Source organism: Pleurodeles waltl, chromosome 10 (assembly GCF_031143425.1).
Source record: "Pleurodeles waltl isolate 20211129_DDA chromosome 10, aPleWal1.hap1.20221129, whole genome shotgun sequence".
In the NCBI taxonomy this organism is placed as follows: domain Eukaryota; kingdom Metazoa; phylum Chordata; class Amphibia; order Caudata; family Salamandridae; genus Pleurodeles; species Pleurodeles waltl.
This window is the reverse complement of record NC_090449.1, coordinates 234,183,471-234,201,611: the sequence shown is the minus strand read 5'-3', so window position 1 is coordinate 234,201,611 and position 18,141 is coordinate 234,183,471. Positions and strand designations below refer to the sequence as shown.

The following is an 18,141-nucleotide window of genomic DNA, read 5'->3' as shown; positions in this document are numbered from 1 at the left end:
AGGAGGATGAGGCTGGAGATGGTCTTGTGGCAGCGGTGGAGCCTGTGGACAGTGACAAAGAGAAGGCAGAGGAAGAAGATGTGGACAACAGAACTACTATAATTCAACAGTACTTCCAGTGACACACAGGTAAGACAGTGTAACTTCACCTTCCATTGCAGTTTTGTGTTGGACATTGTAAATGGCAGACTGATTTTCCAAAATCTATGGCCACTTACTGTACCCTTTGGCATCTCTATTTTCAGATATTTGTGCACCACTCTGGCTCCTGGTGTGTTTACTGCTGCCCAATACAGGTCATACCTATATATATATATATATATATATATATATATATATATATATATATATATATATAACACATTACATTTGAATTGCAATGTTTACAGCTTGTTAAACTAATACATTTTTCAATCAATTGACAGACTCCATACTTGTATTAGTTCCAAGGGTGTTTATTTCTGTGATAATAAATGTAGGGGGTATTGCAATGGGCTGGGTTGATGATGGAGGAATGTCCAGGATAGAATCTAGTCTATTGGTATCACAGATGCATTGTCCAAGGAGGCATGGGGAGTGGGGCAATGGCACTTCAAGGTGGACAGGGTGACACAGTGGGACAAAAGGGTGACATTCAGAGGAGTCATTTCCTGACGGGGGTCTTGGCAATTTTCTCTGGCTTCTGCCTGGATCGCAGGGACCTTTTGCGTGGTGGTTCTCCTTCTGCAGGGGGAGGGGTGCTGGTGGCCTGTTGTTCCTGTGGCGGGGCCTCCTGCCCACTAGCGTCGGCGGAGGTGGAGGGCTGTTCATCGGTGTGGCTAGTGTCAGGGGCCTGTTGATGTGCCACTGCCTCCCTCATGGCGTTGGCCATGTCTGCCAGCACCCCTGCAATGGTGACCAGGGTGGTGTGGATGTCCCTCAGGTCCTCCCTGATACCCAGGTACTGTCCCTCCTGCAACCGCTGGGTCTCCTGCAACTTGGCCAGTATCTGGCCCATGGTCTCCTGGGAACAGTGGTATGCTCCCAGAATGTTGGTGAGTGCCTTGTGGAGAGTCAGTTCCCTTGGCCTGTCCTCCCCCATCGCACAGCAGTCCTCCCAGCTTCCCTGTTGTCCTGTGCCTCTGTCCCCTGAACCGTGTGCCCACTGCCACTGACCCCAGATCCCTGATCGTCCTGTGTTTGTGGGGTTGCCTGGGGTCCCTGTAGTGGTGGACATACTACTGAATGACGTGTCCTGGGGACAGAGGTACGGGCCCGCTGGGTGGGTGCTGTGGTGGTGTTTCCTGAGGGGCGAGGCTCTGTGGTGGTTTGGGACTGCGGCTGGGTCACCAACTGTCCAGAGGTCCCTGATGCGCCAGGCTGGTCATCCATTTCCAGGCATGCAGAGCTGCTGTCATCACTGTGGGCCTCTTCTAATGGGTGCTGGATGTTGCTGGCACCTCCTCTCCGGTGACGTTGTGTGGGGGGTCCAGTGGGGATGTAAATGCAGTGTTATTGTTTCTGCGTGTGACATCTTGTGCATGGGTATGTTTCCCTCTAAGGTGTTATTACCAAGGCAGCTTTGGCTTGTGTGAGTTGTGATTTGGTTGGCTAAGTGATTGTCACTAGTGTGCATGCTGTGGTGAGGGGGGTCCATGCAGGTCTGTGATGGGAGTCCATGCATTGGTGTTGCATGCAGGGATTGGGATTGCAATGGGTGGGTTTTGATGGTGTGGTATATGTGAGGTGGTGGTGGTGATGGGGTGAGGGAATGGGTAGGAGTTTGTGATGGCATGCAGGTAGGTTGGGGGGGGGGAGTAGTAAAGATTTGACTTACCAGAGTCCAATCCTCCTGCCAGGCCCTCAGGATGCATGATCACCAAGACTTGATCGTCCCATGTTGTTAGTTGTGGGGGAGGAGGTGGGGGTCTACAGCCAGTCCTCTGTACATCTATCTGGTGTCTTGCAACCACGGAACGCACCTTCCCCCGTAGGTCATTCCACCTCTTCCTGATGTCATCCCTTGTTCTTGGGTGCTGTCCCACGGCGTTGAACCTGTCCACGACTCTCCGCCATAGCTCCATCTTCCTAGCAATGGACGTATGCTGCACCTGTGATCCGAATAGCTGTGGCTCTACCCAGATGATTTCCTCACCCATGACCCTTAGCTCCTCCTCTGACAACCTGGGGTGTCTTTGTGATGCCATGGGTGTAAGTGTGTGTGGTGTGTGTGAGGGTGTGTGGGGTGATGTGTTGGGGTGTGTGCTGTATGATGTATGGGTGATGGTGTTCTGTGGCTCTGATTCAGTGGGTGTTCCTGGCGCGTCTCTCGCTCAGTTGTCAATTTTTTTTTGTCGTAAAGGGTTGTGGGTAGTGTGTGTGTTTTATAGTGTTGTGGGTGTGTGGGTGTGGTGTGTGTATGTTTCTCAGGTGTGTGTAGGTTGAATTGTCCAATGTGGTGTTGTTTTGTATGTGTGTGTGTGTGTATTTTGAGCGCAGCGGTATATACCGCCAGTGGTTTACCGCGGTTGAATGTCCGACTCGGTGATTTGTGGGTCATAATGCTGTGGGCATATTTCTTTTGGCGTAACGTGTGGGTTTTGCTACCACCATTTTATCACTGACCTTTGGGCTGGCAGACTTGTGCGTGTGTCTGTATAGCGGCGGATTTCTATGTGTGGGTCATAATACGTGTAGCAGTATACCGTTGCGGTATGTTAGCGTCAGTCAGCATGCAGTAAGCGGCACTTACCGCCAATGTCATAATGAGGGCCTAAGTTTTTTAAGGAACTGGAGGGAATGTTCTCCACCTTTGTCTGGGCCAATAAGACACGTAGATTGGCAATAGATTCATTACATAGGCCAGTGAAAGAAGGGGCCTTGCTTTGCCTGATTTAAGAGTATATTATTTTGCTAATTTTGCACATGGTTCACACAGGTTTTTTAAAACCCCAGGAACGACTGGGATAGATAACATTTTTCTCAATTTGATCTTTTACAAGTATGAGATTGTTGATTTTCGCCTAAAAAGGTTAGATCTAAGGTTTTGGAATGGTCCCTAAAATGTAAAGAACAATTATGCAAGTACTATGATATCCTGGCCATTAATGGAGCCACCCACCTGGTAGATTTTTACATTGCGAATCGACTCCTATTAGATTAGAGAGCCGCTTATCGGTGGGAGTTTACTGGGTAAAGTAAGGTTTTGGATTACCTAAACTCTGACACTTGGAGTGCTTGGACCGAAATAGAGCCCTCAATTGGGCACTTTAAAACAATGATGCACTGGTCCTACATTAGCATAAGAGAGTGTTTCAATAATCAAGATTTTAGTAGAATCTGAACCAGCCTGGATCTGGTTGAAGAGTGGATAGAAATCAGAACCTGAAGATCTATCAGCAGCTGGGTTTGCATTCTTAGACAAAAAAAGGCTGATGCGTTATACATGAAGGCTCGGGACAAGTAGCAGTCTAAGTGAAGGTCTTCAGATTACAGAGGAGACCTGGACTAAGATAAATATGTTCAACTTTTCTGAAAAGAGCGAGTTTCTTTGGAATGCAATCCTATGTAAAGTGGCTACTTTATAGAACCTCAGCTTTTTTGCATAAAATTAATCCTCAGGTACCTGATACCTGTTTCTGGTGCTTAGTTGTAGGGGTGGAGGATTGGACCTATATTATATAGAGCTGTCCTAAAATAACCCCTTTCTGGGCAGAGATCCAGGTGTACTGTTTTCACACTTTACAGGTGGATAAGTCAATAGAAGCCTACAGAGCAGTTTTGGGGTACTCTCCCGATGTTAATATTGCATCTTTGCAGAAAAAATGATTGTTTATATTAGCACTAATAGCTAGATTAATAATTCTTCAAAACTGGTGATCAGAAGTGATCCCGACATACCAACAATGGTGGTCTAAAATGTTAAAAATTAAGGAGTTAGTATCGGTATGTACTAAGATCCGGATCTTATCACAAATTCCAGATATTATGGGAGGTATTGGGATGAAGGGGCATCAGAGGAAGGTAATCTCATGCTCATGGAGATAAAATTGTATAATATCACGCAGACGTTCGACTTTTTGGGAAATGTGCAATAAAAAGTTATGTATTACTTTGTATGTGTATTTTATAGCATTTGAACATTATTTTATATAATGATGAGTTGGCTCTTTGAATATATTGTTTAAATGTTGTTGGAACTCTTCCAATTAAAAAAAGGAAAAAAACTTCTCAACTAGCATGATGTTAATTGATGCACCATTGTCTATGATGAAGGTTATGGGGCGACCATTAACTTTTACTGTGATCTTGTGGCAATGTCCAAACAAACTGGGTTGTTCCGTTTGACGACTTATCCTTGCCACTAGTTCTGCCTTGCACACAGCCAAACCAACACGTGCCTGGCATCCTTTGGTTGACATCATCATCGCATACCTGTCTTTTTCACTGGCGCTTGATGATGACATCGAAGAGTCTTAGCAGGACAAGCTTGACGACCATCAACTTCATCAGGTTTATACTGGTCACAACTGATGTTGCTTTTTGGCCTTGTAGGGTGGTGAGAATGTTCCTGGAACTTTATGGCATCTGCTTTCTCTTCTCTCTGTGACACATTTGGTTTCTCTTTTGCCTTGCACACCATTATGAAATGTTTTCCTTTTCCACAACTTTTCCACATCTGTCTCATGGCTAGACATTTGATCTTGTGTGGCTATGAAATCCCACATCGAAAACACGCCTTTTCCTTTTTATTTATGTGAATCTGCATAGTTCTTGTCATGACTAGCACTGATTCATTTTATTGCTCTTTTATCAGCTCTTGCGGCCATTAGTATTTTGTCTAAACCCAGTGTCTCTCTCAACATGCTTCTTCTTAAGAGTCTGACAGACAGCCATCAATGACTCTAAGGCGTATGGCTTCTTTATCGTTAAATTCACTAAATTGACAGAGTTTAAGTCTTCAAACAAACTCATCCATTATCTCCCCATCTTACTGTCTCACCTGATTGAAAATGTAACCTTCGTAGTCGACGTTCGGCATCGGATTAAACTTGGTATTCAAAGCTTCTTTGATCTGATGGTACGATATTGCCTCAGTCTGTGAGATTTTCTTTAAAACGTCTTTTACTCCATCACCGGCAAGGTTCTTTAAGTGCCTAATGATTTTCTTATCATCTACTTCTTCTAGGGTAGCTATGAAGTCATCGAACTTCTCAAACCACGCAGTTGTGCTTAACTTTTTGCATTGTACCTGAATGTCACTTCCTTCAGGTTTTCACTTGCATTGAACATGGCTCTGTGTTATGGAGCACCAAAGGATTCTGGTGGGTCTTTTAAGTGCTCTCCTTCGCAAGACCTTCCATTTTTTGAGGACCATATGAGGTATGGAGCAGCACTTCAATTCCGCACATGCCAACTCTGATCGAGTTCTGATCGAGTCGAGCACATGTGGCACACACAAGCAGTCTGCTGGGTCATTGCAAACTCTCAGGAAGAGGGTCATCCTCTTTTCTTTGTGGCACATGTCCCCTTACTCGTTGCCAGTTGTCTCAATCCACCAGTGCATCTGGCACCATTGTTCTGTTTCTCGGTGGTGTTGAATGGCAGTGGCGGTTTCAGAAAGGCGGCTGCATCATGCTACATGCACTGCTCTACTGCTGCTGACAGTATGTGTTGTTCAGGCGACAACAGCCGTTCACTAGTGGCACCAGCAATTTCTGCAAGCATAGGCCACTTGCTTGAGCTTGGGCCGTAGAGGTCGTAAATCATCACCCTCTTTCCTGACTGTAGGTAGTGGTTCTGTTTCTCGTGCTTGATTGCTTAGCATTTTCAATCGTACCTGCAATGAACATGGCCCTGTGTTATGACACACCACAGGATTCTGGTGGGTGTTTTGAGAGCTCTACTCCGCAGGGCCTTCCACTTTTTGAGGACCTTATAAGGGCTTTAATTCCACACGTGCCAACTCTGCCTGACTTCTGATCGAGTCGAGTGCACACGCACCCACGAGCGGTCTGCTGGGTCGTTGTAAACACTAAGGAGAAGGGCATCCTCTTTTCTTTGGGGCACGTATCCCCTTTCTCATTGCCAGTTGTAGCGTACCTTCCGAGCCCGGGAGCATGCAAAGACCATGCCACACGTGGAGCTCTTTGGACTTCTTTATTTCTCTTCATAAAGTCACACACTAAATCACTGATTACGTCATAGCTGTTAATAACCACACCTTACCCCTCTCTGCAGTTTACGCAATCTCTCCTCTAAATCCGCCCGGAACTACACAGGTCCTATAACACCTAGGCTCACAACAATACAACTTACAGGCTTTGTCAAATATAAAGGTATCGCTCATTTAATAGACTAAAACAAACTGTGTACTAATAGTAGTGAGTATGTGTATGTTTTTAACAATTACAAACAATACTTTGTCCCTTTAAATTTCTTGTGCTTTATAGAAGAAGCGTGGCTCTTGATTCCATAGGGACATTGGGTATGTATCATGTTATTAGGAAGAGAGGTCCCTAGTGTGAAAATAACAAAGAAGATACAATCCTTTTCTTTTTCCACACAACTATTTGTATTATTCAATTAACAAGCCAAAAAAAACCAGTAAAACTGACTAGTCAGTAAGGTGAAAAGAGCGTTCAGTTCTGAAACATGGTGATACAGGTTATAATCTTTATGTGGATAATTTCTATACAGGAGTAGAGCTGTTCAGTGAGCGCTACAAAGCTGGCACTGTGGCCTGCGGTACAGTTTGTTGCAACCGCAAAGGATTCCCGCAGGCGCTTGTTTGCAAGAAGCTCCAGAAATCCCAGAGTACTGCATTGCGTTCCAACGAACTGCTTGCAGTCAAGTTCTTGGATAGGCGTGAAGTATACGTGCTCATTACAATTCATGATGAGAGCACTTCCCCATCACGGCTTGGGGTCAGATGGACGAAGTCCACAAGCCCATCTGTATATACTTGATTACAATAAGTACATGGGCGGAGTGGACAGGAACGATCTGGTTCTTCAACCGTACAATGCGTCTTGTAAAACTAGCACTTGGTACAAGAAACTGTTTACCCACCTGATCCAGATGGCAACATACAATGCGTATGTTGTTTACTGTCAGACAACCACAGGAAGACTCATGACTTTCCTTGACTTCCAGTTGTCTGTAACTGAAAGCCTTATTGCTGTTTCAGAAGCAGCAGCAGCCTCCACCTCATATGCTCTGGAGGATGTGGCAAGGCTGCAGGAGCGACATTTTGCTGATCGTATTTCTAAAACACCCAAAAAAGGATTGTCCATGTCGTCGCTGTAAAGTGTGCTCGAAGCATGGAAAGCGGCAGGAGAGTCGGTATTACTGTCCCCAGTGCCCATCTCAACCAGGCCTCTGTGTCCTGCTTGTTTTACGTTGTATCATACTAAAGCAAAGTTCTGGGAAATCGACTGAGGTGGAGCTGCCGTTTCCTTTCCTGCCGTAATCCTTTCAGTGGCTGTGCATGGATACCGAACGTCCATGGGCCACTGCTTCATTAGGCAACTAGCCACAGAATTTTACTTCATCTACTTCAGGAAATCATGGACTTCCTTATGGCCTGCTTGAGACCTAGATCCACCGTCAGAACGTGGTAGCTGTTCTGTTCAATTAACGTGCATTATAGTCCCCATACTGCACGTATCAGTGGACAGAACATATGCCACATTGTCACGGAGTACCCTGTGTGGCAGAATGGTAAAAGCATGACTGAATTTTGAAGTGCTTGTTTTTTGGGAACTTATGCATGCTACACAAGGACCACCTTGATTGCCAACGAGAACCAGAGTAAGTGCAATAAGTCAAACAAATGTCCTGTCGGACATATTCACCAACATTTCTACTTGGTTGAAAATGTGAAAACTCAATTTGTAGCTTCACTTTCAAAGCAATAGTAGAAGTGTTGGTGAATGAGTCCCACAGGATATTTGTTTGACTTTAGTTGACAGTAGATATGCTCACTCATTTTGAGGAATTGGCCTCCCAAGGCATACTCGGACACCCCCAACTTGCATCCACAAACTAGTATAGGTTCACTTGGCAATTATACAGGATTAGTCAGGACTCTGATGAGAACAGAGACATGAATGGGTAAGGAAAGCTTATGGTAGGTGTGCCTTCACAGGGATATTACACAGGTAGAAGGCAGATAGTAAAGGTAGTACAGATGTACATCATCTACACCTATGGATTCAAAACCATTGGTGCCATCCCAGCACTGAAGGACAATGGCATGTATGGGTCAGTGTTTGACCTGCTTTTCATGTTCATCCTTCATCAGAACTTAGTCTATGTTCAGTTTTCTGTATGATAAGTGCATTACAGTCACAGCACTGCAAATAATGTTGGCTGGGACATCTGCTATGTTCTCACGGACTCCCCTGTGTGCCAAACACTACCCTTTTTCATAGCCCATGACCTTCTCTTTAGGGAACATTGCAAGAATCCCCAGCATGTCTCCCTTAGTTTCAAAGGTAGATATGCTCACTCAGTTCGAGGAATCGCTTTGTACGGCATACTCGGACACCCCCAACTTGCATCCACAAACTGGAAGGAGTTGGATTTAGCCCAGTGAGAGCGCTAAAGGCGCATAAAAAAACATGTCTTCCTGAGCCTCGGGTGGCTGTCATGGGAGTCATTAGTAAAGGTTTGTTACGCATGCCTTCGGTAATGTTCAGGAAGAAGGAGGCGGTTACTTGACAGGTGGTAAAATGTAGTCAAACTTATTCCGTGCTTAGGCGTATGAATGTGATGGGTCCTTGTCTGGCAGGGGTAAGTTAATTTGAGTGCAGTGATTGGTTGGATTGGGCCTGTGGCCAGCGGTATGAAAGGGTTGTTCGTTGTGCGTGAATGGAGTGTGAATGGACCATAATGAGGTTGGTGCCTGGATGTGGCTTTATGGCCCACTTTCAGAAGACTTGGTTTCAATATTCAGATACTTTGACAAGTATTCATGCTTTGAAACCATAATTTCTGGAGGTGCTAAAACCAACCAGTGTGACTGGTGGATTAACTTTAACATACTAGTACCAGGGGAGTCCAAGGGTGCACGACTTGAGTGGCTCTCTCCAGTTTTCCTTCACCCAGAATCCCCTTGAAATCACACAATTTGCTTAAAAAACACTTTTGCGTTGCATTTCAGTGAGCGGAAGTCCTGGAATCGGCAGGCAGCCACAAATTTTCTACCACCCGGCGTTCCACTAAGTCTCCAGAGAAAAACTGCCTCACTTTAGTGAGTGGGCAAGTGACCACAACAGGGAATTATCCAAAACGGATTGTGGAGACACAAAAATAACCTACCACAAAACAGCCTCGTTTTGTAAGACAGTCACCTGAGTATTTGGTCCTGGGCTCGGCGGCCATATAGGGAAACCTACCAAACCCAGACATTTACAGTGGCAGTCCACGGAAGTGTGACGTGATCGGATTTCACAAAGTTTTCTTACCCAGAATACCCAGCAAAAGTGAAACGTTGATTAAAAACACTATTGTTCCTTGCTTTTTCATCACAGAAACTACAGGAATGTGCAGGGATCCACAAAATTCCTACAACCCAATGTTTCTCCACCTGTGCTGATAAAAACACAACCACACTTGCCTGTGCCTAGTGCCTGCGTCAGGAGTGGATCACTCCAGGGTTAACAGTAGCACTCATGCAAGGACTACCATTGACCCTTGTGTGATCCATTCCTGTCACGGGCACTAGCCTACCCACACAAGTGAGGTACCATTTATATCGGGAGACTTGGGGGAATGCTGGGAGGAAGGAAGTTTGTGGCTCCCGTGAGATTCCGGAACTTTCCATCACCGAAATGTGAGGAAAAAGTGTCTTTTTGTCAAATTTTGAGTTTTGCAAAGGATTCTGGCTAACAGAACCTGGTGAGAGCCCCACAAGTCACCCCATTCTGAATTCCCCTATGTGTCTACTTTTCAAAAATGAGCTAGAGGCCAAAATCCACAGCTAGGCACTTTAAAAAAAACACGCCGGATTTCAATGTAAAAATGTGATGTGTCCATGTTGCTTTTTGGGGCATTTCCTGTTGCGGGCACTAGGCTTACCCACACAAGTGAGGTACCATTTTTATCAGGAGACATGGGGAACACAGAATAGAAGAACAAGTGTTACTGCCCATTGTCTTTCTCTACATTTTCTCCTTCAAATGTAAGACACTGTGTAATAAAGAAGTGTATTTGAGAAATGCCCTGTAACTCACATGCTAGTATGGGGACCCCCAAATTCCGAGATGCGCAAATACCCACTGCTTTTCAACACCTTATCCTGTGCCCATTTTGTAAATTCAAAAGTTTCCTTGATACCAATTTTTCACTCTTTATATTTCACCAAATGAATTGCTGTATACCCGGTATGCAATAAAAACCCACTGAAAGGTGAAGCTAATTTACTGGCTCTGGGTACCTAGGGTTCTTGATGAATCTAAAAGCCCTATATATCCCGCAACCAGAGGATTCCAGCAGGCATAACAGGGTATTGCTTTTGCAAATGTGACATTGCAGGAAAAAGTTACAGAGTAAAACGTGGAGAGAAATGGCTGTTTTTTCACCTGAATTTCAATTGTTTTTTTTTTTCAGCTGTTATTTTCTGTAGGAAAACCTTGTAGGGTCTACACAAATGACCCATTGCTGTTCAGAATTTTGTCTACTTTTCACAAATGTTTAGCTGTCTGGGATCCTGCATTGGTTTCACACCCATTTCTATCACTAACTGGAAGGAGGCCAAAAGCACAAAAAATAGTAAAAATGGGGTATGTCCCAGTAAATTGCCAACATACCTGTTCCTGCAAGCTGGGAAATTGGGGATTGTAGCATTGCAAAGCCTTTGTTGATGCCATGTTCAGGAAAAACACCACATGCTTTCATCTGCAGCCATCATGCTACCTCAGTTTGGGCCCAGCCATATGTAAACCAGTCTTGAACCTACTCTGATAGAAACAGTCCAGCCAGAACTGCCAGGCCAGTTCTCAGTGAACCACATCTCAAGCAACTCAAGACCGGTTTTGCACTGATTGTGGCTCTTCAATCAGGTGCTGCTTGGTGCCAGTGGCACAGTGACCACGGGACTCACGTCTAGGCATACCCTTAGCCACTCAAGGCGTTATATCAAACACGCAAAAGTTGGTCAGATGAACGGTTGCAATAAGTCAAACTTCTGGCCTTGAAAACTGCACTTTTAGATATCCTGCAACTCTTGGGTTTAGTGATTCTTCAAGAAAGTACTGTACTTCCAGAGACTACTGGTAGGAGTTTGAAAAAAATGAACATATTACAAGTGATTGCTATTCTGAGCTAAGGTACGAGTTTTGAAAAAAGTCTTGTTTGGCGAAAAATGCTTTGTAAATGGTTGATTTTGGATAAAGGCAAGACATTGATGCAGTGGGCTGAAGTAAAATAAAGTATTGGTAACAAGCATGTCAGTAAGCTACTAACAACATCTAATATACAGATATTGAGAATTACTATGCAAAAAAATCCTAATGAGAAGTTAATGTATTTTTACAGATGTTTGCCTTTGAATATAAACCATATAAAGGGCCTACAATGTTGTAAAATGCATTGAGTTAATATAATAGTGCATGTGTGCAATTGATAATTCACCAGTGAACTGTGAATGAATTGAATAGAAATAAAACAATCATTATTTGATGAGCGGATACATTTTTCTACATATTCTTGACCAAGTGATAAAGAGTGTTTGAGAATCAACCTTGTGCAGAAGCTTGATTTGAAAAACAATAAGTTATCAAAGAAAGAGGTTGAACAGTATCAAAGGCCAATGAGAGATCTGGAATGAGGAGTACTGCTACTCCATTTGAGTCAATATTAGTTGCAATATCATCTTGTGCAGCTATTAGTGCAGCTTCTGTATCACGGCCAAAACATAATCCATTTTGGTATTTCAAGAGTAATTATTCTGATAAATGAATCTCAACACCTATTAAAAACAGATCTTTAAATGAGTTTTAGTAAAAGAGGCCATTAGATAGTGTTAGTTAGAAAGGATGAAGGATTAAAGTCCTAATTTTTTAGAATAGGTTTTAGGCCACAGTTTGTAGAACAGGCTTCATGTGTAGCAGTTTTCAGTTAACTATGAACTGCTCTGGTTGCCAGGGAGTAATTCACAATTCATCTGTCTAGACTGGCAGTAGAGAGTTGATGAGGATGTCCTTAAATACATGAGCTAGACATGTGGCAATTGTTGATCCAGATAAATGAAAGACTTTAATTGTGTTGGTGAAGTCTTCAAGGGCTAGAAGTTTGAAGAGAAATATTGTCTGACCTGGTTGGGAATTAGAGGATGTGTGGATGAAGGAGTTAGGCTGTTCTTTTTCTTCACGAGGTATAGATCCAGATATTTTGCTCTTGTAATGAAGTGATCATCTAGAAGTTGTAAAGCTCCTTAGAGTGGGTCATTTGTGACTCCAGGCTTTCGAAATTCAGTTCATTAATCCCTGAGAGGACTTGAGAGTAGTGTGATGAAGTGATCTTGTAGATTCTGAAATGCTGAGTGCCAGTTTGTCTTTGTTGCTATTAGAGTTTTTCAAGATTCTTTCCAGAATCATCCTTTTTCAATTTAGAGATGTTACCTCAGGTGCCAAACAGCCACATTTTCTAAAGGGTTTATTGGTTGATGTGGATTTGATGACATAAAGGTGTCACGAACAGTTGACAGTCTGTAGTAGAACTGTTGAATTGCTGTTGTGGTGTGTAGTGGCTAAACAATTATTTAGCAGGGAGGGAAAGGGGGTAAATCCTATTCATTCCATTGTCTGACTTATGGGGCTACTAATTACTAGTGCTGATGGAATGGAGAGTTTGAATCTGAGCATACGTCCAACTATAGGAGCGAGCAGCTGCATTAACGTAGCTGATTCCATGTTAGAGGGCAGGTATTTGCAGGATATGAGTCGAACCATGTACGAAGTCTCCAATTACGCATAGATGTGATCATTACCACATAGGGTCTTCAGTTATCTATCCAAATAATGTGTTCAGGGTGTTTTTTCTGCTATCTAAACATAGAGGGAGTACATGATTCTGGTTTTTATGCACCCTAAGGGTGAGCTAATGTGTTAGATACTGTGACAGTTTGATTAACTGGTTTATATTCAAAAGCTGGAGTATTGTTAATTAATACAACATCGAACTATGATATATTGAAATGGTACATATCTCCTTCGTGTTGCACCATTTTTAAACTGTTCAATTAACAGATTCAAAACAAAAGACTATGGGCCTGATTCTAACTTTGGAGGACGGTGTTAAACCGTCCCAAAAGTGGCGGATATACCACCTACCGTATTACGAGTCCATTATATCCTATGGAACTCGTAATACGGTAGGTGGTATATCCGCCACTTTTGGGACGGTTTAACACCGTCCTCCAAAGTTAGAATCAGGCCCTATGAAGGTTATTTAGAGGTTAGGGGATGCAAAGAATTTGCCAACAAATGGTGGCTGACCCAACTGTCAGATTTGCGGTTCCCGCACCTCACTTAGAAGTGTGGGAATCACAAGCCTCTGCTGGCAAGAATACTGGTAAAAACACTAGGCCCAATGGTCTTTTTTGACAGAGATCACCATGGTGGTGACTCAGCTCTCTTTAGTATATGGCAACTGTCACTAGGTTTGCATACCCAGAATGCGATGTCATTTTAAATAGGATTACAATTTACAATCCTTCCTATGTACGAATGGGTAGCATAGCAAATTGTTCCTTCAGAGAAGTTCACAAAAAGACCTGAATATGAATAGTAATTAGGAATAATGAAACTTATGACCCGCTGTGAATGCAAAGATGGAGGACTGAAACAGACAGAAAAGTTCTGTCCCTCCGTTTGCAATTTCAATTGGGAAATATGTTTTTAAAAGCTGCCAAGCTCCATTAAAGGCCTGGGTGTTGCTTTTTCTGTTTTTCATTTGTGAACCTACTGGGGAAGCAGGTGGTGTTTTTCTATACCTCCACCTGTTACCCCCACCTTCAGCCAAGGCCATTGGGACACGATTTCCAAAGAGGATTCAGTAATCAGTAGCTGATCAAAGCAACTGCAACAACAAACCCCTGATACATATCTTTACAAATCTCAAATACAAGTGGGCGATTCCTTTTTATTGGTGATTTGCAAGGATCACAAAGTCCCTTTTACAAATGGGATAGATAGACTTTCTTGAATCATACCAGCACTTTATTACATTTTACAAAGCCCTTTTTGTCACAAACCCTGTGATTCTGATATACCGCAGGGTCTGCCGCTACGAAAGGACTCATAGTCTAACACCAGCATGTGTACACCCCCACATCACACTCACCCTGATAGGAAGACTTATCATGCACTCTTTGATCGTCACTGCATGCTCACCCCAAGACTGTATTGTAATATTTATATAGTGTTTACTGCCCCTATGTGGGGCATTGAGGGACTTGCCTACATGGGGAGCATGCTACACCATATAGGCTGTGTGGTTGGAAGGATGCTGTCTTTAATTTGATTTTCTGTGGGAAGTGTTTTCATGTTGTGCATGAGAACCACTGAGGTGTGGTTATCGTATTATGGGATGCAGTACAAACTCTACTAAGGACAGCGCACAATCGCCACTAAATCATGGTATGAGGGTGTGCGAGGAGCTTAACCTTTTTAAGTGGGCCCTGGGGGGGAAGCCGAGGACACGAGGTCTCCCCCCCGGGAATATTGTGGAAGGTGGAATAGCCCACGTGTGCCGTTTTGGGTGGTTTTTGGGTGTTTTTTTGGTTCGGGTAGCTGGTATTTAAATAGGGGCCATTTTGTCTGGGTCACCATTTTCGGTGGCAACACGGTGGCTGTTGTGGCCGTTTTTCCATGGGCGTGCGTTTTTGGGCGAGTAGGCGCAGGTGATTTAGCATTCCGTAAGTAAAAAAAAAAAAAAAATGAGTTATTCAGGGAATTCCGAATTGCGTTGTGAAAGCGCGTAACACATAAATCTGTTATTTACTGCGCATATCTTTTTCCACGGATGCTCGCTGAAGCGGCAACGCTCCGAGCTTACCTGCATTGGCGGCATGGATGTCGGGGTCTCGCAGCCGCTCAGGCTTCTTCGGAAGGCTGGGCGCTTAGACTTGCTGGCTGAAGGTGTGGCGGGGCGCGCCCGGCCGGCACGCAGAGCGGCAAGCAGTGTAGCGGCGGCTGTTGCCACCTGCTCGCCTCCACGTGGGACGCGGCTTGCGGCTTGGCAGGTGAGTGTGGGCCCGCGAGGGAGGGAAAAGCATGGGGGGTGTCTGGGCCTTCCTGGGGGGCGGGGGACTAGCGCGCCCGAGCAGCCAGCTGGCGCGGCGGCCCGGTCGGGCGGCAGGGCAGGGGAGGGGGAGTGGAGGAAGGGCTTGGGCCAGCTCGGATTCATTGGAGGCAGCCTCTGGCAAGGGCGGGAGGGGGGAGGGACTGGGGGGCACAGCAAGGACTGAGAAAAGGAGGTAGGGGACAGGGAGGCACCCAGGCAAGGAAACAGGTGGTTCCTGCTGGGCGGCAGGCCGTTTTGAAGCATTAGTAGGGCATGCAGGGCTTAGGTGTTTTGACAGGCAAGGAGGGAACTTTGGCGCACGGGACCGACAGGGAGGAATTAGTTAGTGGGACAATATAGCATCCACCTCTGGGGGTGTGGGAGGGTTGGATGGCGAGGAGGGTATGTTGCGGCAGCTGGGAGGGGGGCAGAGGGGACCCCCATTGTTAGAGTGGAGTGAGGACGAGGAGGAGCCACTGGAGGTAGAGGAGGATGGCATAACACTGAAGGTCCTTCCCCCTCACCGCACGTATGAAAAAGGGCCGCGCGCAGCAGTTACATGGGACTCCCCTCGTGATAACAGGGTACTAGGGGGTGAGGGGGATTCCAGGGAGGAGTTTGAGGGGGAGGCACAGGGTCAGGAGGGAGGTTTATTTTTCGGGTCTCCACTCACCAGCACACCGGGCACCTTTTGGCAGGATCCACAATTTTTGGACAGAGGTGACTCAGGAGGGTTTGCGGCAGCCCTAGAACCCTGGGACGAAGAGAAGGCTGGGCCTTGCGCGGCCGGCTGGATAGCTGCGACGCGAGTTCAGGAGCAGGAGACGAGTCTGGCCAAGGTTGGTGTAGACGGGCGGCACGCCGGACAGGGGTTTGCGCCCTCCGGTGGTGGTCATCCGGCCATTCGGCAGCCTGGCCAGACGGAACGGCAGGAAGGTGGGGGGGGGGGGGGGGTCCCGGGTGGCCTCCAGGCGGCCGCTGCCTCAGCCAGTGGGGACGTCAGAGGGGATCAAAAAGGCAAAGGTGGTATCTGGTGACGTACTAAGTGACTGTGACGTGAGTGTTGGTAATGAGGTGTTAGATTTTGATGACGACAGCGTGGAGGAAGGGGAATTGCGGGAGGAGGAGGAGGAAGGAGTTTGGTGGAGTAACAGGGGGGGTGTCTAACGCTGTTTGTCAGTCTTTTCAGGTGGCGAACACCTTATCAGGACCGGGTGAAGCGGCAAGACGGAAGGCGCAGGAACGGCCACTGTCATTGCAAAAAGGTAAATGTGGGGGAAAGTTGCACCCAAACATGGTGTCGGTGGCGACTGAGGTGAAGGCGGGTGTGTCGGGGGAGCACCTCCAAAAAGGGGGTTTACGTCCAGGGCATTGGTGTGGGGACAGAGGCGGTAAGTGAGGTAGGGGAGAAACCAGGTAAGTCAGATAAGGCAGCTGGGGAGGAGAAGGCGGAAGGAAAATCGAAGCGCCTACCTTATATGGGTACTGCGAAGCCACTGGGAGCGCAGTTGATGTTGGCGACTAAAGAAAAGATATGGAAAGGGGATTATGTGGAAATGTTAAAATTGCTGCATCGGGAGGTCCGGTCAAAAGAGGGTTCAAAAGAAGAGGAATATGAACTGGCAAAACGCCCCAAGGTGCCCGTAAACATTGAGAACTGGACAGCCGCGTTTTTGATTTATGCAAGCGTTTATTGCGAGCGCTTTCCTGAACGGTCTGTAGCCCTCCTAAAGTACATGGATGTTATTCGGAAGGCATACCTGAATTATGGTGGTTACGCTTAGGAACAATACGACGAGGAGTTTCGGGCACAGATGGTGGCGGACACGGAGGTTCAATCGGGGGCAATTGATGCAGATTTATGGCAGCACACAATGGGACCGTCTAAATTTGGCAAAAACTTTTTTACGGCGAGTGGTTTGCCTATCACATACAGGCCCTTTCGGGAGCACCCCACCCTGGGTGGGACAAGCACAGGGCAAGAGGAGGGACAGGAGCATCCGGAAATGGGACGCAAAAATCTGGAACTTGTTGGGATTACAACAAGGGACTCTGCACTCGTGAATATTATAAATTCAAGCACGGGTGTTCCAAATGCCCTCATTAACTGCTCCGGGACAGGCAGCTCAGGAACCTCAGCCTCAGGGTCAGGAGGTAGTGCACAAGGGGTTTCAGGAACGACCTGATCTCTAGGGAGTCAGGGTACTCTAGGGAAAAGCTACTACTCCAGTTAGGCTTGACCGGCTGCAATCTTGGTTACAACGATACGGGAACGGGCAGGCAGGACGTTTACTACACCAAGGTTTTCTTTATGGTTTTAAGGCTCGGCTATACTGGGCCTCGACAGCGGCACTGGGCCGAAAACTTGCGGTCGGTCCAGGGTAAGGAGGAGCTTGTGCGGCTCAAATTGGAGAAGGAGGTGGCTGAAGGGCGGATGGAGGGTCCTTTTGCAGATCGGCCTTTACCAAACCTTATTGTGTCTCCTATTGGTGTGGTCCCCAAAAAAGAACCGGGACAATATAGGCTTATCCACCATCTATCCTGGCCAGAGGGTTCCTCTATTAACGACTTCATTTCTGAGGAGTTGACCAAGGTGTCCTATGCGTCAGTTGATGTGGCTATGACAATGGTGGAGGCGTTGGGCCCTGGGGCATTAATGGCAAAATCTGATATAAAATCTGCGTTCCGGTTACTGCTGGTCCACCCCCAGGATTTTGAATTGTTAGGAATTCAATTCCAGGGTCAGTGGTATGTGGGGACAAGGCGCTTCCCATGGGATGTTCGATTTCTTGCTCCCTTTTTGAGTGCTTTAGCACATTTTTGCAGTGGATATTTGAGACAGTGACAGGGCATAAATCAGTGATTCATTCC

The 18,141-nt window shown here is 45.9% G+C and overlaps 1 protein-coding gene across 7 annotated transcripts in view; it reads right to left on the bottom strand.

The window, feature by feature from the left end:
- The window catches only part of LOC138261375 (retinol dehydrogenase 7-like), a 257,364-nt gene that overhangs the window by 149,545 nt on the left and 89,678 nt on the right, over nt 1–18,141 (bottom strand). Inside the window, exon 1 of one of the 7 annotated variants that reach the window (XM_069210260.1) lies at nt 15,043–15,442. The exons of the other annotated variants lie outside the window; for them this stretch is intronic. The gene's annotated coding sequence lies outside the window, so the exon portion shown is untranslated. Of the gene's footprint in view, nt 1–15,042; nt 15,443–18,141 lie in introns of those variants that run through there. 7 annotated transcript variants of the gene reach the window in all.